The sequence below is a fragment of the Pristiophorus japonicus genome, unplaced genomic scaffold (genome assembly GCF_044704955.1).
Source record: "Pristiophorus japonicus isolate sPriJap1 unplaced genomic scaffold, sPriJap1.hap1 HAP1_SCAFFOLD_73, whole genome shotgun sequence".
Classification (NCBI taxonomy): Eukaryota; Metazoa; Chordata; class Chondrichthyes; family Pristiophoridae; genus Pristiophorus; species Pristiophorus japonicus.
The window spans coordinates 171,450-193,428 of NW_027254645.1; the positions used below are offsets into that span (position 1 = coordinate 171,450).

Genomic DNA, 21,979 nt, shown 5'->3' on the forward strand with positions numbered 1-21,979 from the left:
AAGGCAATTGTGCAGTGGGGCTCAGGACCACGCGGCGCAGAGACTGTTATTGAAGCCACAGGTGATAGACAAGGAGGGAGGGAAGGACGTAAAACCAGCCCAGTCTGAAACACACAAACAAACTAATATTCCTTAACCTCCAAAGGCAGGTTTTGAAATTTCAAATTGGAAATCCGGGACAGACAGCACATCCCTTTGAAACAGACACAGAATGATGAGGGTCTGATAGCACACCATTTTACAGAGACAGAGAATGATCTTGAACAGACAGCAAATCCCCTTAAAAGGGACACGGAAATAGAATGAATAAAAACAGATAAATATGTAAAACTCGGCAGGTCGTGCAGATTTTGTGGAGGAAGAATCCGGTTTCACGTTCTGTCGGATAATAATTCCGATATTTCAGGAAAAAGTTAAAGATTACATATGTTTTCAACAAAAATAGCGCCTGGAAAAAATCCGCAGCGAGAAATGTCAAATGGGAACGTTTGTGATGCAGCGGAACGAAGGAGTGATTAAATAATACATGGCACAATGGAGAAAGGCAAAGTGGGTGGTAATCGGGCAATAACGTAACAAAGGATGGTCCAGAGGAAGTGTTAGTGGGAATAGCAGAACCATTAACAGACAATAGGAGCGGTGCTTATCATCCGATACGTTGAACCTAATGTTGAGGCCAGAAGACGAGAACATGCTTACAATATAGGCTGTCACCGCCTTTTAATCAGACCAGGCAGCTTTGCCAGCCCGGATTGATTTCCTGTATGCTTTGAAGTCGGCAGCCAAGGGACGAATTCAAAAAGCAGCTTCTCTCATCTTTTCAGCTCTAGAGAACCAGGACGCACTCATATTCAGGGCAGAGGTGGAGATTGACGCTGAATGTATGCTTATCCCAATTGAGGTGAACTTATGCGTACAGACAGGAAGATATACTGATCAAGTATCGGCCGGAACCAAACAAGGCTTTCGGTTATCCAACGAGTCACAGAGCCGAGTACCTCTGAGATATTTTAACTTTACTCAGTTTGGCGGGTTTCACTTTGCTCTGGGATTTGGATGCTGAGGGAACATCGGCGTAAAATCACACGTTTTAACGTGAAATACGTCTGTTTTCTCACATGTCGAGCGGCTGTTAGAAGCGGAAATTTGAGTAAAACATGGCGGGGCTCGTCCGGGATTTGGCCCGTGACTCTCGCATTTCAAATGTGATCATTCCGAAGGGAGAATTATAACCGTGGACCAACGAGCCGCCGACAGTGAAAAGCGCAGCTCTCAGATTCTGACGGTGGTGAGAAATGATATTATGGCCCATCGTGCATGTGCTGTCTCTCAGATACCTATCTAATTAGTGCCCCTCGCCATTGTACTGCAACTGTTCTCCTTTTGACGAATATATTATTAATTTGAGACATGACATGAGGAAAGTACAGCATCCCTGTAAGTAAAAGGGGAATTTGGCGATTCGGTTCAATGTGAATGTCAAAAAGTGTTTAAGCTGCAAGCCAACGACGACGAGAATGGGATTCGAACCCATGCGTGCAGAGCACAATGGATTAGCAGTCCATCGCCTTAACCACTCGGCCACCTCGTCTCTGCTATAAGATATCGTCAGCCATTCAATCTCCTGCTTTTTGTATCCAAACAGAAATAATGTGCAAGAAAGTCCACTTCACAGCTTGCTCTGCCCGTGCATGCAGATCGACAATGATGAAAACTTGCCATGAGATTCTTTGAGCAAACAGCCTTCCTTCACTTCAGGTGAGTGACTGGAAGAGATGGTTGGTTTCTCGGCAGAATCACAAGAAAGAATATAAAATGTCTCGTAGCGAGCTAAGTTGACCGCGGCAGGACTCGAACCTGCAATCTTCTGATAACTTTGCGGTTGTCATCGAAGTCAGACGCCTTATCCATTAGGCCACGCGGCCGCTGCCAGCAACATTCATTGTGTTGTTGTATATATTGCGAGCAAATTCGGGGCAACTGCAATATCAAGGAGTGGATTTAGGAAAAGATGAGCATATTTCGAGTGAATGAACAGATGCACTGCGATCTGGGTGCGCACCGGCGCAGGCAACCCCAATGTAAATTGGAACACTATAGTTTAACAATTCGGTCATTGCAGCTGAAATCATACTCCTTCTCAAACAATACAGGATGACCCGGGTTTATGAGAAAATCCGTTTTAAAGGGAAAGATTATGAACCGGAACTGACAACCAGCCCATTTAAACAGACACAGAATGATCCGGGATTGCAAGGACATCCCTTTTACCCAGATGCAGAATGACCCTTGACTGACAGCAGTTCCCGTTTAAAAGAATAAAGTGAGATTTCGATCATCCCTGAAGGCAATTGTGCAGTGGGGCTCAGGACCACGCGGCGCAGAGACTGTTATTGAAGCCACAGGTGATAGACAAGGAGGGAGGGAAGGACGTAAAACCAGCCCAGTCTGAAACACACAAACAAACTAATATTCCTTAACCTCCAAAGGCAGGTTTTGAAATTTCAAATTGGAAATCCGGGACAGACAGCACATCCCTTTGAAACAGACACAGAATGATGAGGGTCTGATAGCACACCATTTTACAGAGACAGAGAATGATCTTGAACAGACAGCAAATCCCCTTAAAAGGGACACGGAAATAGAATGAATAAAAACAGATAAATATGTAAAACTCGGCAGGTCGTGCAGATTTTGTGGAGGAAGAATCCGGTTTCACGTTCTGTCGGATAATAATTCCGATATTTCAGGAAAAAGTTAAAGATTACATATGTTTTCAACAAAAATAGCGCCTGGAAAAAATACGCAGCGAGAAATGTCAAATGGGAACGTTTGTGATGCAGCGGAACGAAGGAGTGATTAAATAATACATGGCACAATGGAGAAAGGCAAAGTGGGTGGTAATCGGGCAATAACGTAACAAAGGATGGTCCAGAGGAAGTGTTAGTGGGAATAGCAGAACTATTAACAGACAATAGGAGCGGTGCTTATCATCCGATACGTTGAACCTAATGTTGAGGCCAGAAGACGAGAACATGCTTACAATATAGGCTGTCACCGCCTTTTAATCAGACCAGGCAGCTTTGCCAGCCCGGATTGATTTCCTGTATGCTTTGAAGTCGGCAGCCAAGGGACGAATTCAAAAAGCAGCTTCTCTCATCTTTTCAGCTCTAGAGAACCAGGACGCACTCATATTCAGGGCAGAGGTGGAGATTGACGCTGAATGTATGCTTATCCCAATTGAGGTGAACTTATGCGTACAGACAGGAAGATATACTGATCAAGTATCGGCCGGAACCAAACAAGGCTTTCGGTTATCCAACGAGTCACAGAGCCGAGTACCTCTGAGATATTTTAACTTTACTCAGTTTGGCGGGTTTCACTTTGCTCTGGGATTTGGATGCTGAGGGAACATCGGCGTAAAATCACACGTTTTAACGTGAAAAACGTCTGTTTTCTCACATGTCGAGCGGCTGTTAGAAGCGGAAATTTGAGTAAAACATGGCGGGGCACGTCCGGGATTTGGCCCGTGACTCTCGCATTTCAAATGTGATCATTCCGAAGGGATAATCATAATCGTGGACCAACGAGCCGCCGACAGTGAAAAGCGCAGCTCTCAGATTCTGACGGTGGTGAGAAATGATATTATGGCACATCGTGCATGTGCTGTCTCTCAGATACCTATCTAATTAGTGCCCCTCGCCATTGTACTGCAACTGTTCTCCTTTTGACGAATATATTATTAATTTGAGACATGACATGAGGAAAGTACAGCATCCCTGTAAGTAAAAGGGGAATTTGGCGATTCGGTTCAATGTGAATGTCAAAAAGTGTTTAAGCTGCAAGCCAACGACGACGAGAATGGGATTCGAACCCATGCGTGCAGAGCACAATGGATTAGCAGTCCATCGCCTTAACCTCTCGGCCACCTCGTCTCTGCTATAAGATATCGTCAGCCATTCAATCTCCTGCTTTTTGTATCCAAACAGAAATAATGTGCAAGAAAGTCCACTTCACAGCTTGCTCTGCCCGTGCATGCAGATCGACAATGATGAAAACTTGCCATGAGATTCTTTGAGCAAACAGCCTTCCTTCACTTCAGGTGAGTGACTGGAAGAGATGGTTGGTTTCTCGGCAGAATCACAACAAAGAATATAAAATGTCTCGTAGCGAGCTAAGTTGACCGCGGCAGGACTCGAACCTGCAATCTTCTGATAACTTTGCGGTTGTTATCGAAGTCAGACGCCTTATCCATTAGGCCACGCTGCAGCTGCCAGCAACATTCATTGTGTTGTTGTATATATTGCGAGCAAATTCGGGGCAACTGCAATATCAAGAAGTGGATTTAGGAAAAGATGAGCATATTTCGAGTGAATGAACAGATGCACTGCGATCTGGGTGCGCACCGGCGCAGGCAACCCCAATGTAAATTGGAACACTATAGTTTAACAATTCGGTCATTGCAGCTGAAATCATACTCCTTCTCAAACAATACAGGATGACCCGGGTTTATGAGAAAATCCGTTTTAAAGGGAAAGATTATGAACCGGAACTGGCAACCAGCCCATTTAAACAGACACAGAATGATCCGGGATTGCAAGGTTATCCCTTTTACCCAGATGCAGAATGACCCTTGATTCACAGCAGTTCCCGTTTAAAAGAATAAAGTGAGATTTCGATCATCCCTGAAGGCAATTGTGCAGTGGGGCTCAGGACCACGCGGCGCAGAGACTGTTATTGAAGCCACAGGTGATAGACAAGGAGGGAGGGAAGGACGTAAAACCAGCCCAGTCTGAAACACACAAACAAACTAATATTCCTTAACCTCCAAAGGCAGGTTTTGAAATTTCAAATTGGAAATCCGGGACAGACAGCACATCCCTTTGAAACAGACACAGAATGATGAGGGTCTGATAGCACACCATTTTACAGAGACAGAGAATGATCTTGAACAGACAGCAAATCCCCTTAAAAGGGACACGGAAATAGAATGAATAAAAACAGATAAATATGTAAAACTCGGCAGGTCGTGCAGATTTTGTGGATAAAGAATCCGGTTTCACGTTCTGTCGGATAATAATTCCGATATTTCAGGAAAAAGTTAAAGATTACAGACGTTTTCAACAAAAATAGCGCCTGGAAAAAATACGCAGCGAGAAATGTCAAATGGGAACGTTTGTGATGCAGCGGAACGAAGGAGTGATTAAATAATACATGGCACAATGGAGAAAGGCAAAGTGGGTGGTAATCGGGCAATAACGGAACAAAGGATGGTCCAGAGGAAGTGTTAGTGGGAATAGCAGAACCATTACCAGACAATGGGAGCGGTGCTTATCATCCGATACGTTGAACCTAATGTTGAGGCCAGAAGACGAGAACATGCTTACAATATAGGCTGTCACCGCCTTTTAATCAGACCAGGCAGCTTTGCCAGCCCGGATTGATTTCCTGTATGCTTTGAAGTCGGCAGCCAAGGGACGAATTCAAAAAGCAGCTTCTCTCATCTTTTCAGCTCTAGAGAACCAGGACGAACTCATATTCAGGGCAGAGGTGGAGATTGACGCTGAATGTATGCTTATCCCAATTGAGGTGAACTTATGCGTACAGACAGGAAGATATACTGATCAAGTATCGGCCGGAACCAAACAAGGCTTTCGGTTATCCAACGAGTCACAGAGCCGAGTACCTCTGAGATATTTTAACTTTACTCAGTTTGGCGGGTTTCACTTTGCTCTGGGATTTGGATGCTGAGGGAACATCGGCGTAAAATCACACGTTTTAACGTGAAATACGTCTGTTTTCTCACATGTCGAGCGGCTGTTAGAAGCGGAAATTTGAGTAAAACATGGCGGGGCTCGTCCGGGATTTGGCCCGTGACTCTCGCATTTCAAATGTGATCATTCCGAAGGGACAATTATAACCGTGGACCAACGAGCCGCCGACAGTGAAAAGCGCAGCTCTCAGATTCTGACGGTGGTGAGAAATGATATTATGGCCCATCGTGCATGTGCTGTCTCTCAGATACCTATCTAATTAGTGCCCCTCGCCATTGTACTGCAACTGTTCTCCTTTTGACGAATATATTATTAATTTGAGACATGACATGAGGAAAGTACAGCATCCCTGTAAGTAAAAGGGGAATTTGGCGATTCGGTTCAATGTGAATGTCAAAAAGTGTTTAAGCTGCAAGCCAACGACGACGAGAATGGGATTCGAACCCATGCGTGCAGAGCACAATGGATTAGCAGTCCATCGCCTTAACCTCTCGGCCACCTCGTCCCTGCTATAAGATATCGTCAGCCATTCAATCTCCTGCTTTTTGTATCCAAACAGAAATAATGTGCAAGAAAGTCCACTTCACAGCTTGCTCTGCCCGTGCATGCAGATCGACAATGATGAAAACTTGCCATGAGATTCTTTGAGCAAACAGCCTTCCTTCAATTCAGGTGAGTGACTGGAAGAGATGGTTGGTTTCTCGGCAGAATCACAAGAAAGAATATAAAATGTCTCGTAGCGAGCTAAGTTGACCGCGGCAGGACTCGAACCTGCAATCTTCTGATAACTTTGCGGTTGTCATCGAAGTCAGACGCCTTATCCATTAGGCCACGCGGCCGCTGCCAGCAACATTCATTGTGTTGTTGTATATATTGCGAGCAAATTCGGGGCAACTGCAATATCAAGGAGTGGATTTAGGAAAAGATGAGCATATTTCGAGTGAATGAACAGATGCACTGCGATCTGGGTGCGCACCGGCGCAGGCAACCCCAATGTAAATTGGAACACTATAGTTTAACAATTCGGTCATTGCAGCTGAAATCATACTCCTTCTCAAACAATACAGGATGACCCGGGTTTATGAGAAAATCCGTTTTAAAGGGAAAGATTATGAACCGGAACTGACAACCAGCCCATTTAAACAGACACAGAATGATCCGGGATTGCAAGGACATCCCTTTTACCCAGATGCAGAATGACCCTTGACTGACAGCAGTTCCCGTTTAAAAGAATAAAGTGAGATTTCGATCATCCCTGAAGGCAATTGTGCAGTGGGGCTCAGGACCACGCGGCGCAGAGACTGTTATTGAAGCCACAGGTGATAGACAAGGAGGGAGGGAAGGACGTAAAACCAGCCCAGTCTGAAACACACAAACAAACTAATATTCCTTAACCTCCAAAGGCAGGTTTTGAAATTTCAAATTGGAAATCCGGGACAGACAGCACATCCCTTTGAAACAGACACAGAATGATGAGGGTCTGATAGCACACCATTTTACAGAGACAGAGAATGATCTTGAACAGACAGCAAATCCCCTTAAAAGGGACACGGAAATAGAATGAATAAAAACAGATAAATATGTAAAACTCGGCAGGTCGTGCAGATTTTGTGGATAAAGAATCCGGTTTCACGTTCTGTCGGATAATAATTCCGATATTTCAGGAAAAAGTTAAAGATTACAGACGTTTTCAACAAAAATAGCGCCTGGAAAAAATACGCAGCGAGAAATGTCAAATGGGAACGTTTGTGATGCAGCGGAACGAAGGAGTGATTAAATAATACATGGCACAATGGAGAAAGGCAAAGTGGGTGGTAATCGGGCAATAACGGAACAAAGGATGGTCCAGAGGAAGTGTTAGTGGGAATAGCAGAACCATTACCAGACAATGGGAGCGGTGCTTATCATCCGATACGTTGAACCTAATGTTGAGGCCAGAAGACGAGAACATGCTTACAATATAGGCTGTCACCGCCTTTTAATCAGACCAGGCAGCTTTGCCAGCCCGGATTGATTTCCTGTATGCTTTGAAGTCGGCAGCCAAGGGACGAATTCAAAAAGCAGCTTCTCTCATCTTTTCAGCTCTAGAGAACCAGGACGAACTCATATTCAGGGCAGAGGTGGAGATTGACGCTGAATGTATGCTTATCCCAATTGAGGTGAACTTATGCGTACAGACAGGAAGATATACTGATCAAGTATCGGCCGGAACCAAACAAGGCTTTCGGTTATCCAACGAGTCACAGAGCCGAGTACCTCTGAGATATTTTAACTTTACTCAGTTTGGCGGGTTTCACTTTGCTCTGGGATTTGGATGCTGAGGGAACATCGGCGTAAAATCACACGTTTTAACGTGAAATACGTCTGTTTTCTCACATGTCGAGCGGCTGTTAGAAGCGGAAATTTGAGTAAAACATGGCGGGGCTCGTCCGGGATTTGGCCCGTGACTCTCGCATTTCAAATGTGATCATTCCGAAGGGACAATTATAACCGTGGACCAACGAGCCGCCGACAGTGAAAAGCGCAGCTCTCAGATTCTGACGGTGGTGAGAAATGATATTATGGCCCATCGTGCATGTGCTGTCTCTCAGATACCTATCTAATTAGTGCCCCTCGCCATTGTACTGCAACTGTTCTCCTTTTGACGAATATATTATTAATTTGAGACATGACATGAGGAAAGTACAGCATCCCTGTAAGTAAAAGGGGAATTTGGCGATTCGGTTCAATGTGAATGTCAAAAAGTGTTTAAGCTGCAAGCCAACGACGACGAGAATGGGATTCGAACCCATGCGTGCAGAGCACAATGGATTAGCAGTCCATCGCCTTAACCTCTCGGCCACCTCGTCCCTGCTATAAGATATCGTCAGCCATTCAATCTCCTGCTTTTTGTATCCAAACAGAAATAATGTGCAAGAAAGTCCACTTCACAGCTTGCTCTGCCCGTGCATGCAGATCGACAATGATGAAAACTTGCCATGAGATTCTTTGAGCAAACAGCCTTCCTTCAATTCAGGTGAGTGACTGGAAGAGATGGTTGGTTTCTCGGCAGAATCACAAGAAAGAATATAAAATGTCTCGTAGCGAGCTAAGTTGACCGCGGCAGGACTCGAACCTGCAATCTTCTGATAACTTTGCGGTTGTCATCGAAGTCAGACGCCTTATCCATTAGGCCACGCGGCCGCTGCCAGCAACATTCATTGTGTTGTTGTATATATTGCGAGCAAATTCGGGGCAACTGCAATATCAAGGAGTGGATTTAGGAAAAGATGAGCATATTTCGAGTGAATGAACAGATGCACTGCGATCTGGGTGCGCACCGGCGCAGGCAACCCCAATGTAAATTGGAACACTATAGTTTAACAATTCGGTCATTGCAGCTGAAATCATACTCCTTCTCAAACAATACAGGATGACCCGGGTTTATGAGAAAATCCGTTTTAAAGGGAAAGATTATGAACCGGAACTGACAACCAGCCCATTTAAACAGACACAGAATGATCCGGGATTGCAAGGACATCCCTTTTACCCAGATGCAGAATGACCCTTGACTGACAGCAGTTCCCGTTTAAAAGAATAAAGTGAGATTTCGATCATCCCTGAAGGCAATTGTGCAGTGGGGCTCAGGACCACGCGGCGCAGAGACTGTTATTGAAGCCACAGGTGATAGACAAGGAGGGAGGGAAGGACGTAAAACCAGCCCAGTCTGAAACACACAAACAAACTAATATTCCTTAACCTCCAAAGGCAGGTTTTGAAATTTCAAATTGGAAATCCGGGACAGACAGCACATCCCTTTGAAACAGACACAGAATGATGAGGGTCTGATAGCACACCATTTTACAGAGACAGAGAATGATCTTGAACAGACAGCAAATCCCCTTAAAAGGGACACGGAAATAGAATGAATAAAAACAGATAAATATGTAAAACTCGGCAGGTCGTGCAGATTTTGTGGATAAAGAATCCGGTTTCACGTTCTGTCGGATAATAATTCCGATATTTCAGGAAAAAGTTAAAGATTACAGACGTTTTCAACAAAAATAGCGCCTGGAAAAAATACGCAGCGAGAAATGTCAAATGGGAACGTTTGTGATGCAGCGGAACGAAGGAGTGATTAAATAATACATGGCACAATGGAGAAAGGCAAAGTGGGTGGTAATCGGGCAATAACGGAACAAAGGATGGTCCAGAGGAAGTGTTAGTGGGAATAGCAGAACCATTACCAGACAATGGGAGCGGTGCTTATCATCCGATACGTTGAACCTAATGTTGAGGCCAGAAGACGAGAACATGCTTACAATATAGGCTGTCACCGCCTTTTAATCAGACCAGGCAGCTTTGCCAGCCCGGATTGATTTCCTGTATGCTTTGAAGTCGGCAGCCAAGGGACGAATTCAAAAAGCAGCTTCTCTCATCTTTTCAGCTCTAGAGAACCAGGACGAACTCATATTCAGGGCAGAGGTGGAGATTGACGCTGAATGTATGCTTATCCCAATTGAGGTGAACTTATGCGTACAGACAGGAAGATATACTGATCAAGTATCGGCCGGAACCAAACAAGGCTTTCGGTTATCCAACGAGTCACAGAGCCGAGTACCTCTGAGATATTTTAACTTTACTCAGTTTGGCGGGTTTCACTTTGCTCTGGGATTTGGATGCTGAGGGAACATCGGCGTAAAATCACACGTTTTAACGTGAAATACGTCTGTTTTCTCACATGTCGAGCGGCTGTTAGAAGCGGAAATTTGAGTAAAACATGGCGGGGCTCGTCCGGGATTTGGCCCGTGACTCTCGCATTTCAAATGTGATCATTCCGAAGGGACAATTATAACCGTGGACCAACGAGCCGCCGACAGTGAAAAGCGCAGCTCTCAGATTCTGACGGTGGTGAGAAATGATATTATGGCCCATCGTGCATGTGCTGTCTCTCAGATACCTATCTAATTAGTGCCCCTCGCCATTGTACTGCAACTGTTCTCCTTTTGACGAATATATTATTAATTTGAGACATGACATGAGGAAAGTACAGCATCCCTGTAAGTAAAAGGGGAATTTGGCGATTCGGTTCAATGTGAATGTCAAAAAGTGTTTAAGCTGCAAGCCAACGACGACGAGAATGGGATTCGAACCCATGCGTGCAGAGCACAATGGATTAGCAGTCCATCGCCTTAACCTCTCGGCCACCTCGTCTCTGCTATAAGATAGCGTCAGCCATTCAATCTCCTGCTTTTTGTATCCAAACAGAAATAATGTGCAAGAAAGTCCACTTCACAGCTTGCTCTGCCCGTGCATGCAGATCGACAATGATGAAAACTTGCCATGAGATTCTTTGAGCAAACAGCCTTCCTTCACTTCAGGTGAGTGACTGGAAGAGATGGTTGGTTTCTCGGCAGAATCACAAGAAAGAATATAAAATGTCTCGTAGCGAGCTAAGTTGACCGCGGCAGGACTCTAACCTGCAATCTTCTGATAACTTTGCGGTTGTCATCGAAGTCAGACGCCTTATCCATTAGGCCACGCGGCCGCTGCCAGCAACATTCATTGTGTTGTTGTATATATTGCGAGCAAATTCGGGGCAACTGCAATATCAAGGAGTGGATTTAGGAAAAGATGAGCATATTTCGAGTGAATGAACAGATGCACTGCGATCTGGGTGCGCACCGGCGCAGGCAACCCCAATGTAAATTGGAACACTATAGTTTAACAATTCGGTCATTGCAGCTGAAATCATACTCCTTCTCAAACAATACAGGATGACCCGGGTTTATGAGAAAATCCGTTTTAAAGGGAAAGATTATGAACCGGAACTGACAACCAGCCCATTTAAACAGACACAGAATGATCCGGGATTGCAAGGACATCCCTTTTACCCAGATGCAGAATGACCCTTGACTGACAGCAATTCCCGTTTAAAAGAATAAAGTGAGATTTCGATCATCCCTGAAGGCAATTGTGCAGTGGGGCTCAGGACCACGCGGCGCAGAGACTGTTATTGAAGCCACAGGTGATAGACAAGGAGGGAGGGAAGGACGTAAAACCAGCCCAGTCTGAAACACACAAACAAACTAATATTCCTTAACCTCCAAAGGCAGGTTTTGAAATTTCAAATTGGAAATCCGGGACAGACAGCACATCCCTTTGAAACAGACACAGAATGATGAGGGTCTGATAGCACACCATTTTACAGAGACAGAGAATGATCTTGAACAGACAGCAAATCCCCTTAAAAGGGACACGGAAATAGAATGAATAAAAACAGATAAATATGTAAAACTCGGCAGGTCGTGCAGATTTTGTGGATGAAGAATCCGGTTTCACGTTCTGTCGGATAATAATTCCGATATTTCAGGAAAAAGTTAAAGATTACAGACGTTTTCAACAAAAATAGCGCCTGGAAAAAATACGCAGCGAGAAATGTCAAATGGGAACGTTTGTGATGCAGCGGAACGAAGGAGTGATTAAATAATACATGGCACAATGGAGAAAGGCAAAGTGGGTGGTAATCGGGCAATAACGGAACAAAGGATGGTCCAGAGGAAGTGTTAGTGGGAATAGCAGAACCATTACCAGACAATGGGAGCGGTGCTTATCATCCGATACGTTGAACCTAATGTTGAGGCCAGAAGACGAGAACATGCTTACAATATAGGCTGTCACCGCCTTTTAATCAGACCAGGCAGCTTTGCCAGCCCGGATTGATTTCCTGTATGCTTTGAAGTCGGCAGCCAAGGGACGAATTCAAAAAGCAGCTTCTCTCATCTTTTCAGCTCTAGAGAACCAGGACGAACTCATATTCAGGGCAGAGGTGGAGATTGACGCTGAATGTATGCTTATCCCAATTGAGGTGAACTTATGCGTACAGACAGGAAGATATACTGATCAAGTATCGGCCGGAACCAAACAAGGCTTTCGGTTATCCAACGAGTCACAGAGCCGAGTACCTCTGAGATATTTTAACTTTACTCAGTTTGGCGGGTTTCACTTTGCTCTGGGATTTGGATGCTGAGGGAACATCGGCGTAAAATCACACGTTTTAACGTGAAATACGTCTGTTTTCTCACATGTCGAGCGGCTGTTAGAAGCGGAAATTTGAGTAAAACATGGCGGGGCTCGTCCGGGATTTGGCCCGTGACTCTCGCATTTCAAATGTGATCATTCCGAAGGGAGAATTATAACCGTGGACCAACGAGCCGCCGACAGTGAAAAGCGCAGCTCTCAGATTCTGACGGTGGTGAGAAATGATATTATGGCCCATCGTGCATGTGCTGTCTCTCAGATACCTATCTAATTAGTGCCCCTCGCCATTGTACTGCAACTGTTCTCCTTTTGACGAATATATTATTAATTTGAGACATGACATGAGGAAAGTACAGCATCCCTGTAAGTAAAAGGGGAATTTGGCGATTCGGTTCAATGTGAATGTCAAAAAGTGTTTAAGCTGCAAGCCAACGACGACGAGAATGGGATTCGAAGCCATGCGTGCAGAGCACAATGGATTAGCAGTCCATCGCCTTAACCTCTCGGCCACCTCGTCTCTGCTATAAGATATCGTCAGCCATTCAATCTCCTGCTTTTTGTATCCAAACAGAAATAATGTGCAAGAAAGTCCACTTCACAGCTTGCTCTGCCCGTGCATGCAGATCGACAATGATGAAAACTTGCCATGAGATTCTTTGAGCAAACAGCCTTCCTTCACTTCAGGTGAGTGACTGGAAGAGATGGTTGGTTTCTCGGCAGAATCACAAGAAAGAATATAAAATGTCTCGTAGCGAGCTAAGTTGACCGCGGCAGGACTCGAACCTGCAATCTTCTGATAACTTTGCGGTTGTCATCGAAGTCAGACGCCTTATCCATTAGGCCACGCGGCCGCTGCCAGCAACATTCATTGTGTTGTTGTATATATTGCGAGCAAATTCGGGGCAACTGCAATATCAAGGAGTGGATTTAGGAAAAGATGAGCATATTTCGAGTGAATGAACAGATGCACTGCGATCTGGGTGCGCACCGGCGCAGGCAACCCCAATGTAAATTGGAACACTATAGTTTAACAATTCGGTCATTGCAGCTGAAATCATACTCCTTCTCAAACAATACAGGATGACCCGGGTTTATGAGAAAATCCGTTTTAAAGGGAAAGATTATGAACCGGAACTGACAACCAGCCCATTTAAACAGACACAGAATGATCCGGGATTGCAAGGACATCCCTTTTACCCAGATGCAGAATGACCCTTGACTGACAGCAGTTCCCGTTTAAAAGAATAAAGTGAGATTTCGATCATCCCTGAAGGCAATTGTGCAGTGGGGCTCAGGACCACGCGGCGCAGAGACTGTTATTGAAGCCACAGGTGATAGACAAGGAGGGAGGGAAGGACGTAAAACCAGCCCAGTCTGAAACACACAAACAAACTAATATTCCTTAACCTCCAAAGGCAGGTTTTGAAATTTCAAATTGGAAATCCGGGACAGACAGCACATCCCTTTGAAACAGACACAGAATGATGAGGGTCTGATAGCACACCATTTTACAGAGACAGAGAATGATCTTGAACAGACAGCAAATCCCCTTAAAAGGGACACGGAAATAGAATGAATAAAAACAGATAAATATGTAAAACTCGGCAGGTCGTGCAGATTTTGTGGAGGAAGAATCCGGTTTCACGTTCTGTCGGATAATAATTCCGATATTTCAGGAAAAAGTTAAAGATTACATATGTTTTCAACAAAAATAGCGCCTGGAAAAAATACGCAGCGAGAAATGTCAAATGGGAACGTTTGTGATGCAGCGGAACGAAGGAGTGATTAAATAATACATGGCACAATGGAGAAAGGCAAAGTGGGTGGTAATCGGGCAATAACGTAACAAAGGATGGTCCAGAGGAAGTGTTAGTGGGAATAGCAGAACCATTAACAGACAATAGGAGCGGTGCTTATCATCCGATACGTTGAACCTAATGTTGAGGCCAGAAGACGAGAACATGCTTACAATATAGGCTGTCACCGCCTTTTAATCAGACCAGGCAGCTTTGCCAGCCCGGATTGATTTCCTGTATGCTTTGAAGTCGGCAGCCAAGGGACGAATTCAAAAAGCAGCTTCTCTCATCTTTTCAGCTCTAGAGAACCAGGACGCACTCATATTCAGGGCAGAGGTGGAGATTGACGCTGAATGTATGCTTATCCCAATTGAGGTGAACTTATGCGTACAGACAGGAAGATATACTGATCAAGTATCGGCCGGAACCAAACAAGGCTTTCGGTTATCCAACGAGTCACAGAGCCGAGTACCTCTGAGATATTTTAACTTTACTCAGTTTGGCGGGTTTCACTTTGCTCTGGGATTTGGATGCTGAGGGAACATCGGCGTAAAATCACACGTTTTAACGTGAAAAACGTCTGTTTTCTCACATGTCGAGCGGCTGTTAGAAGCGGAAATTTGAGTAAAACATGGCGGGGCTCGTCCGGGATTTGGCCCGTGACTCTCGCATTTCAAATGTGATCATTCCGAAGGGATAATCATAATCGTGGACCAACGAGCCGCCGACAGTGAAAAGCGCAGCTCTCAGATTCTGACGGTGGTGAGAAATGATATTATGGCACATCGTGCATGTGCTGTCTCTCAGATACCTATCTAATTAGTGCCCCTCGCCATTGTACTGCAACTGTTCTCCTTTTGACGAATATATTATTAATTTGAGACATGACATGAGGAAAGTACAGCATCCCTGTAAGTAAAAGGGGAATTTGGCGATTCGGTTCAATGTGAATGTCAAAAAGTGTTTAAGCTGCAAGCCAACGACGACGAGAATGGGATTCGAACCCATGCGTGCAGAGCACAATGGATTAGCAGTCCATCGCCTTAACCTCTCGGCCACCTCGTCTCTGCTATAAGATATCGTCAGCCATTCAATCTCCTGCTTTTTGTATCCAAACAGAAATAATGTGCAAGAAAGTCCACTTCACAGCTTGCTCTGCCCGTGCATGCAGATCGACAATGATGAAAACTTGCCATGAGATTCTTTGAGCAAACAGCCTTCCTTCACTTCAGGTGAGTGACTGGAAGAGATGGTTGGTTTCTCGGCAGAATCACAACAAAGAATATAAAATGTCTCGTAGCGAGCTAAGTTGACCGCGGCAGGACTCGAACCTGCAATCTTCTGATAACTTTGCGGTTGTCATCGAAGTCAGACGCCTTATCCATTAGGCCACGCGGCAGCTGCCAGCAACATTCATTGTGTTGTTGTATATATTGCGAGCAAATTCGGGGCAACTGCAATATCAAGAAGTGGATTTAGGAAAAGATGAGCATATTTCGAGTGAATGAACAGATGCACTGCGATCTGGGTGCGCACCGGCGCAGGCAACCCCAATGTAAATTGGAACACTATAGTTTAACAATTCGGTCATTGCAGCTGAAATCATACTCCTTCTCAAACAATACAGGATGACCCGGGTTTATGAGAAAATCCGTTTTAAAGGGAAAGATTATGAACCGGAACTGGCAACCAGCCCATTTAAACAGACACAGAATGATCCGGGATTGCAAGGTTATCCCTTTTACCCAGATGCAGAATGACCCTTGATTGACAGCAGTTCCCGTTTAAAAGAATAAAGTGAGATTTCGATCATCCCTGAAGGCAATTGTGCAGTGGGGCTCAGGACCACGCGGCGCAGAGACTGTTATTGAAGCCACAGGTGATAGACAAGGAGGGAGGGAAGGACGTAAAACCAGCCCAGTCTGAAACACACAAACAAACTAATATTCCTTAACCTCCAAAGGCAGGTTTTGAAATTTCAAATTGGAAATCCGGGACAGACAGCACATCCCTTTGAAACAGACACAGAATGATGAGGGTCTGATAGCACACCATTTTACAGAGACAGAGAATGATCTTGAACAGACAGCAAATCCCCTTAAAAGGGACACGGAAATAGAATGAATAAAAACAGATAAATATGTAAAACTCGGCAGGTCGTGCAGATTTTGTGGATAAAGAATCCGGTTTCACGTTCTGTCGGATAATAATTCCGATATTTCAGGAAAAAGTTAAAGATTACAGACGTTTTCAACAAAAATAGCGCCTGGAAAAAATACGCAGCGAGAAATGTCAAATGGGAACGTTTGTGATGCAGCGGAACGAAGGAGTGATTAAATAATACATGGCACAATGGAGAAAGGCAAAGTGGGTGGTAATCGGGCAATAACGGAACAAAGGATGGTCCAGAGGAAGTGTTAGTGGGAATAGCAGAACCATTACCAGACAATGGGAGCGGTGCTTATCATCCGATACGTTGAACCTAATGTTGAGGCCAGAAGACGAGAACATGCTTACAATATAGGCTGTCACCGCCTTTTAATCAGACCAGGCAGCTTTGCCAGCCCGGATTGATTTCCTGTATGCTTTGAAGTCGGCAGCCAAGGGACGAATTCAAAAAGCAGCTTCTCTCATCTTTTCAGCTCTAGAGAACCAGGACGAACTCATATTCAGGGCAGAGGTGGAGATTGACGCTGAATGTATGCTTATCCCAATTGAGGTGAACTTATGCGTACAGACAGGAAGATATACTGATCAAGTATCGGCCGGAACCAAACAAGGCTTTCGGTTATCCAACGAGTCACAGAGCCGAGTACCTCTGAGATATTTTAACTTTACTCAGTTTGGCGGGTTTCACTTTGCTCTGGGATTTGGATGCTGAGGGAACATCGGCGTAAAATCACACGTTTTAACGTGAAATACGTCTGTTTTCTCACATGTCGAGCGGCTGTTAGAAGCGGAAATTTGAGTAAAACATGGCGGGGCTCGTCCGGGATTTGGCCCGTGACTCTCGCATTTCAAATGTGATCATTCCGAAGGGAGAATTATAACCGTGGACCAACGAGCCGCCGACAGTGAAAAGCGCAGCTCTCAGATTCTGACGGTGGTGAGAAATGATATTATGGCCCATCGTGCATGTGCTGTCTCTCAGATACCTATCTAATTAGTGCCCCTCGCCATTGTACTGCAACTGTTCTCCTTTTGACGAATATATTATTAATTTGAGACATGACATGAGGAAAGTACAGCATCCCTGTAAGTAAAAGGGGAATTTGGCGATTCGGTTCAATGTGAATGTCAAAAAGTGTTTAAGCTGCAAGCCAACGACGACGAGAATGGGATTCGAACCCATGCGTGCAGAGCACAATGGATTAGCAGTCCATCGCCTTAACCTCTCGGCCACCTCGTCTCTGCTATAAGATATCGTCAGCCATTCAATCTCCTGCTTTTTGTATCCAAACAGAAATAATGTGCAAGAAAGTCCACTTCACAGCTTGCTCTGCCCGTGCATGCAGATCGACAATGATGAAAACTTGCCATGAGATTCTTTGAGCAAACAGCCTTCCTTCACTTCAGGTGAGTGACTGGAAGAGATGGTTGGTTTCTCGGCAGAATCACAAGAAAGAATATAAAATGTCTCGTAGCGAGCTAAGTTGACCGCGGCAGGACTCGAACCTGCAATCTTCTGATAACTTTGCGGTTGTCATCGAAGTCAGACGCCTTATCCATTAGGCCACGCGGCCGCTGCCAGCAACATTCATTGTGTTGTTGTATATATTGCGAGCAAATTCGGGGCAACTGCAATATCAAGGAGTGGATTTAGGAAAAGATGAGCATATTTCGAGTGAATGAACAGATGCACTGCGATCTGGGTGCGCACCGGCGCAGGCAACCCCAATGTAAATTGGAACACTATAGTTTAACAATTCGGTCATTGCAGCTGAAATCATACTCCTTCTCAAACAATACAGGATGACCCGGGTTTATGAGAAAATCCGTTTTAAAGGGAAAGATTATGAACCGGAACTGACAACCAGCCCATTTAAACAGACACAGAATGATCCGGGATTGCAAGGACATCCCTTTTACCCAGATGCAGAATGACCCTTGACTGACAGCAGTTCCCGTTTAAAAGAATAAAGTGAGATTTCGATCATCCCTGAAGGCAATTGTGCAGTGGGGCTCAGGACCACGCGGCGCAGAGACTGTTATTGAAGCCACAGGTGATAGACAAGGAGGGAGGGAAGGACGTAAAACCAGCCCAGTCTGAAACACACAAACAAACTAATATTCCTTAACCTCCAAAGGCAGGTTTTGAAATTTCAAATTGGAAATCCGGGACAGACAGCACATCCCTTTGAAACAGACACAGAATGATGAGGGTCTGATAGCACACCATTTTACAGAGACAGAGAATGATCTTGAACAGGCAGCAAATCCCCTTAAAAGGGACACGGAAATAGAATGAATAAAAACAGATAAATATGTAAAACTCGGCAGGTCGTGCAGATTTTGTGGAGGAAGAATCCGGTTTCACGTTCTGTCGGATAATAATTCCGATATTTCAGGAAAAAGTTAAAGATTACATATGTTTTCAACAAAAATAGCGCCTGGAAAAAATACGCAGCGAGAAATGTCAAATGGGAACGTTTGTGATGCAGCGGAACGAAGGAGTGATTAAATAATACATGGCACAATGGAGAAAGGCAAAGTGGGTGGTAATCGGGCAATAACGTAACAAAGGATGGTCCAGAGGAAGTGTTAGTGGGAATAGCAGAACCATTAACAGACAATAGGAGCGGTGCTTATCATCCGATACGTTGAACCTAATGTTGAGGCCAGAAGACGAGAACATGCTTACAATATAGGCTGTCACCGCCTTTTAATCAGACCAGGCAGCTTTGCCAGCCCGGATTGATTTCCTGTATGCTTTGAAGTCGGCAGCCAAGGGACGAATTCAAAAAGCAGCTTCTCTCATCTTTTCAGCTCTAGAGAACCAGGACGCACTCATATTCAGGGCAGAGGTGGAGATTGACGCTGAATGTATGCTTATCCCAATTGAGGTGAACTTATGCGTACAGACAGGAAGATATACTGATCAAGTATCGGCCGGAACCAAACAAGGCTTTCGGTTATCCAACGAGTCACAGAGCCGAGTACCTCTGAGATATTTTAACTTTACTCAGTTTGGCGGGTTTCACTTTGCTCTGGGATTTGGATGCTGAGGGAACATCGGCGTAAAATCACACGTTTTAACGTGAAATACGTCTGTTTTCTCACATGTCGAGCGGCTGTTAGAAGCGGAAATTTGAGTAAAACATGGCGGGGCTCGTCCAGGATTTGGCCCGTGACTCTCGCATTTCAAATGTGATCATTCCGAAGGGAGAATTATAACCGTGGACCAACGAGCCGCCGACAGTGAAAAGCGCAGCTCTCAGATTCTGACGGTGGTGAGAAATGATATTATGGCCCATCGTGCATGTGCTGTCTCTCAGATACCTATCTAATTAGTGCCCCTCGCCATTGTACTGCAACTGTTCTCCTTTTGACGAATATATTATTAATTTGAGACATGACATGAGGAAAGTACAGCATCCCTGTAAGTAAAAGGGGAATTTGGCGATTCGGTTCAATGTGAATGTCAAAAAGTGTTTAAGCTGCAAGCCAACGACGACGAGAATGGGATTCGAACCCATGCGTGCAGAGCACAATGGATTAGCAGTCCATCGCCTTAACCTCTCGGCCACCTCGTCTCTGCTATAAGATATCGTCAGCCATTCAATCTCCTGCTTTTTGTATCCAAACAGAAATAATGTGCAAGAAAGTCCACTTCACAGCTTGCTCTGCCCGTGCATGCAGATCGACAATGATGAAAACTTGCCATGAGATTCTTTGAGCAAACAGCCTTCCTTCACTTCAGGTGAGTGACTGGAAGAGATGGTTGGTTTCTCGGCAGAATCACAAGAAAGAATATAAAATGTCTCGTAGCGAGCTAAGTTGACCGCGGCAGGACTCGAACCTGCAATCTTCTGATAACTTTGCGGTTGTCATCGAAGTCAGACGCCTTATCCATTAGGCCACGCGGCCGCTGCCAGCAACATTCATTGTGTTGTTGTATATATTGCGAGCAAATTCGGGGCAACTGCAATATCAAGGAGTGGATTTAGGAAAAGATGAGCATATTTCGAGTGAATGAACAGATGCACTGCGATCTGGGTGCGCACCGGCGCAGGCAACCCCAATGTAAATTGGAACACTATAGTTTAACAATTCGGTCATTGCAGCTGAAATCATACTCCTTCTCAAACAATACAGGATGACCCGGGTTTATGAGAAAATCCGTTTTAAAGGGAAAGATTATGAACCGGAACTGACAACCAGCCCATTTAAACAGACACAGAATGATCCGGGATTGCAAGGACATCCCTTTTACCCAGATGCAGAATGACCCTTGACTGACAGCAGTTCCCGTTTAAAAGAATAAAGTGAGATTTCGATCATCCCTGAAGGCAATTGTGCAGTGGGGCTCAGGACCACGCGGCGCAGAGACTGTTATTGAAGCCACAGGTGATAGACAAGGAGGGAGGGAAGGACGTAAAACCAGCCCAGTCTGAAACACACAAACAAACTAATATTCCTTAACCTCCAAAGGCAGGTTTTGAAATTTCAAATTGGAAATCCGGGACAGACAGCACATCCCTTTGAAACAGACACAGAATGATGAGGGTCTGATAGCACACCATTTTACAGAGACAGAGAATGATCTTGAACAGACAGCAAATCCCCTTAAAAGGGACACGGAAATAGAATGAATAAAAACAGATAAATATGTAAAACTCGGCAGGTCGTGCAGATTTTGTGGAGGAAGAATCCGGTTTCACGTTCTGTCGGATAATAATTCCGATATTTCAGGAAAAAGTTAAAGATTACATATGTTTTCAACAAAAATAGCGGCTGGAAAAAATACGCAGCGAGAAATGTCAAATGGGAACGTTTGTGATGCAGCGGAACGAAGGAGTGATTAAATAATACATGGCACAATGGAGAAAGGCAAAGTGGGTGGTAATCGAGCAATAACGTAACAAAGGATGGTCCAGAGGAAGTGTTAGTGGGAATAGCAGAACCATTAACAGACAATAGGAGCGGTGCTTATCATCCGATACGTTGAACCTAATGTTGAGGCCAGAAGACGAGAACATGCTTACAATATAGGCTGTCACCGCCTTTTAATCAGACCAGGCAGCTTTGCCAGCCCGGATTGATTTCCTGTATGCTTTGAAGTCGGCAGCCAAGGGACGAATTCAAAAAGCAGCTTCTCTCATCTTTTCAGCTCTAGAGAACCAGGACGCACTCATATTCAGGGCAGAGGTGGAGATTGACGCTGAATGT

At 44.8% G+C, this 21,979-nt stretch overlaps 17 non-coding genes across 17 annotated transcripts; all 17 read right to left on the reverse strand.

Annotated features, from left to right (window-relative positions):
- Window positions 1–1,509: 1,509 nt before the first annotated feature.
- Window positions 1,510–1,591, reverse strand: trnas-gcu (transfer RNA serine (anticodon GCU)). Its single transcript has one exon. It is a non-coding gene; the product is annotated as a tRNA-Ser (tRNA).
- Window positions 1,592–1,836: 245 nt separating this feature from the next.
- trnar-ucg (transfer RNA arginine (anticodon UCG)) lies at window positions 1,837–1,925 on the reverse strand. Its single transcript is given in 2 exon segments — window positions 1,837–1,872; window positions 1,889–1,925. It is a non-coding gene; the product is annotated as a tRNA-Arg (tRNA).
- A 1,928-nt stretch (window positions 1,926–3,853) lies between these two features.
- trnas-gcu (transfer RNA serine (anticodon GCU)) lies at window positions 3,854–3,935 on the reverse strand. The gene has a single exon. It is a non-coding gene; the product is annotated as a tRNA-Ser (tRNA).
- A 2,262-nt stretch (window positions 3,936–6,197) lies between these two features.
- Window positions 6,198–6,279, reverse strand: trnas-gcu (transfer RNA serine (anticodon GCU)). Its single transcript has one exon. It is a non-coding gene; the product is annotated as a tRNA-Ser (tRNA).
- A 245-nt stretch (window positions 6,280–6,524) lies between these two features.
- Window positions 6,525–6,613, reverse strand: trnar-ucg (transfer RNA arginine (anticodon UCG)). Its single transcript is given in 2 exon segments — window positions 6,525–6,560; window positions 6,577–6,613. It is a non-coding gene; the product is annotated as a tRNA-Arg (tRNA).
- A 1,928-nt stretch (window positions 6,614–8,541) lies between these two features.
- trnas-gcu (transfer RNA serine (anticodon GCU)) lies at window positions 8,542–8,623 on the reverse strand. The gene has a single exon. It is a non-coding gene; the product is annotated as a tRNA-Ser (tRNA).
- Window positions 8,624–8,868: 245 nt separating this feature from the next.
- trnar-ucg (transfer RNA arginine (anticodon UCG)) lies at window positions 8,869–8,957 on the reverse strand. The gene is given in 2 exon segments: window positions 8,869–8,904; window positions 8,921–8,957. It is a non-coding gene; the product is annotated as a tRNA-Arg (tRNA).
- Window positions 8,958–10,885: 1,928 nt separating this feature from the next.
- Window positions 10,886–10,967, reverse strand: trnas-gcu (transfer RNA serine (anticodon GCU)). Its single transcript has one exon. It is a non-coding gene; the product is annotated as a tRNA-Ser (tRNA).
- Window positions 10,968–11,212: 245 nt separating this feature from the next.
- trnar-ucg (transfer RNA arginine (anticodon UCG)) lies at window positions 11,213–11,301 on the reverse strand. Its single transcript is given in 2 exon segments — window positions 11,213–11,248; window positions 11,265–11,301. It is a non-coding gene; the product is annotated as a tRNA-Arg (tRNA).
- A 1,928-nt stretch (window positions 11,302–13,229) lies between these two features.
- On the reverse strand, window positions 13,230–13,311 carry trnas-gcu (transfer RNA serine (anticodon GCU)). The gene has a single exon. It is a non-coding gene; the product is annotated as a tRNA-Ser (tRNA).
- Window positions 13,312–13,556: 245 nt separating this feature from the next.
- On the reverse strand, window positions 13,557–13,645 carry trnar-ucg (transfer RNA arginine (anticodon UCG)). Its single transcript is given in 2 exon segments — window positions 13,557–13,592; window positions 13,609–13,645. It is a non-coding gene; the product is annotated as a tRNA-Arg (tRNA).
- A 1,928-nt stretch (window positions 13,646–15,573) lies between these two features.
- trnas-gcu (transfer RNA serine (anticodon GCU)) lies at window positions 15,574–15,655 on the reverse strand. Its single transcript has one exon. It is a non-coding gene; the product is annotated as a tRNA-Ser (tRNA).
- A 244-nt stretch (window positions 15,656–15,899) lies between these two features.
- Window positions 15,900–15,989, reverse strand: trnar-ucg (transfer RNA arginine (anticodon UCG)). Its single transcript is given in 2 exon segments — window positions 15,900–15,936; window positions 15,953–15,989. It is a non-coding gene; the product is annotated as a tRNA-Arg (tRNA).
- Window positions 15,990–17,917: 1,928 nt separating this feature from the next.
- trnas-gcu (transfer RNA serine (anticodon GCU)) lies at window positions 17,918–17,999 on the reverse strand. Its single transcript has one exon. It is a non-coding gene; the product is annotated as a tRNA-Ser (tRNA).
- A 245-nt stretch (window positions 18,000–18,244) lies between these two features.
- Window positions 18,245–18,333, reverse strand: trnar-ucg (transfer RNA arginine (anticodon UCG)). The gene is given in 2 exon segments: window positions 18,245–18,280; window positions 18,297–18,333. It is a non-coding gene; the product is annotated as a tRNA-Arg (tRNA).
- Window positions 18,334–20,261: 1,928 nt separating this feature from the next.
- On the reverse strand, window positions 20,262–20,343 carry trnas-gcu (transfer RNA serine (anticodon GCU)). Its single transcript has one exon. It is a non-coding gene; the product is annotated as a tRNA-Ser (tRNA).
- Window positions 20,344–20,588: 245 nt separating this feature from the next.
- Window positions 20,589–20,677, reverse strand: trnar-ucg (transfer RNA arginine (anticodon UCG)). Its single transcript is given in 2 exon segments — window positions 20,589–20,624; window positions 20,641–20,677. It is a non-coding gene; the product is annotated as a tRNA-Arg (tRNA).
- Between the last annotated feature and the right edge of the window lie 1,302 nt (window positions 20,678–21,979).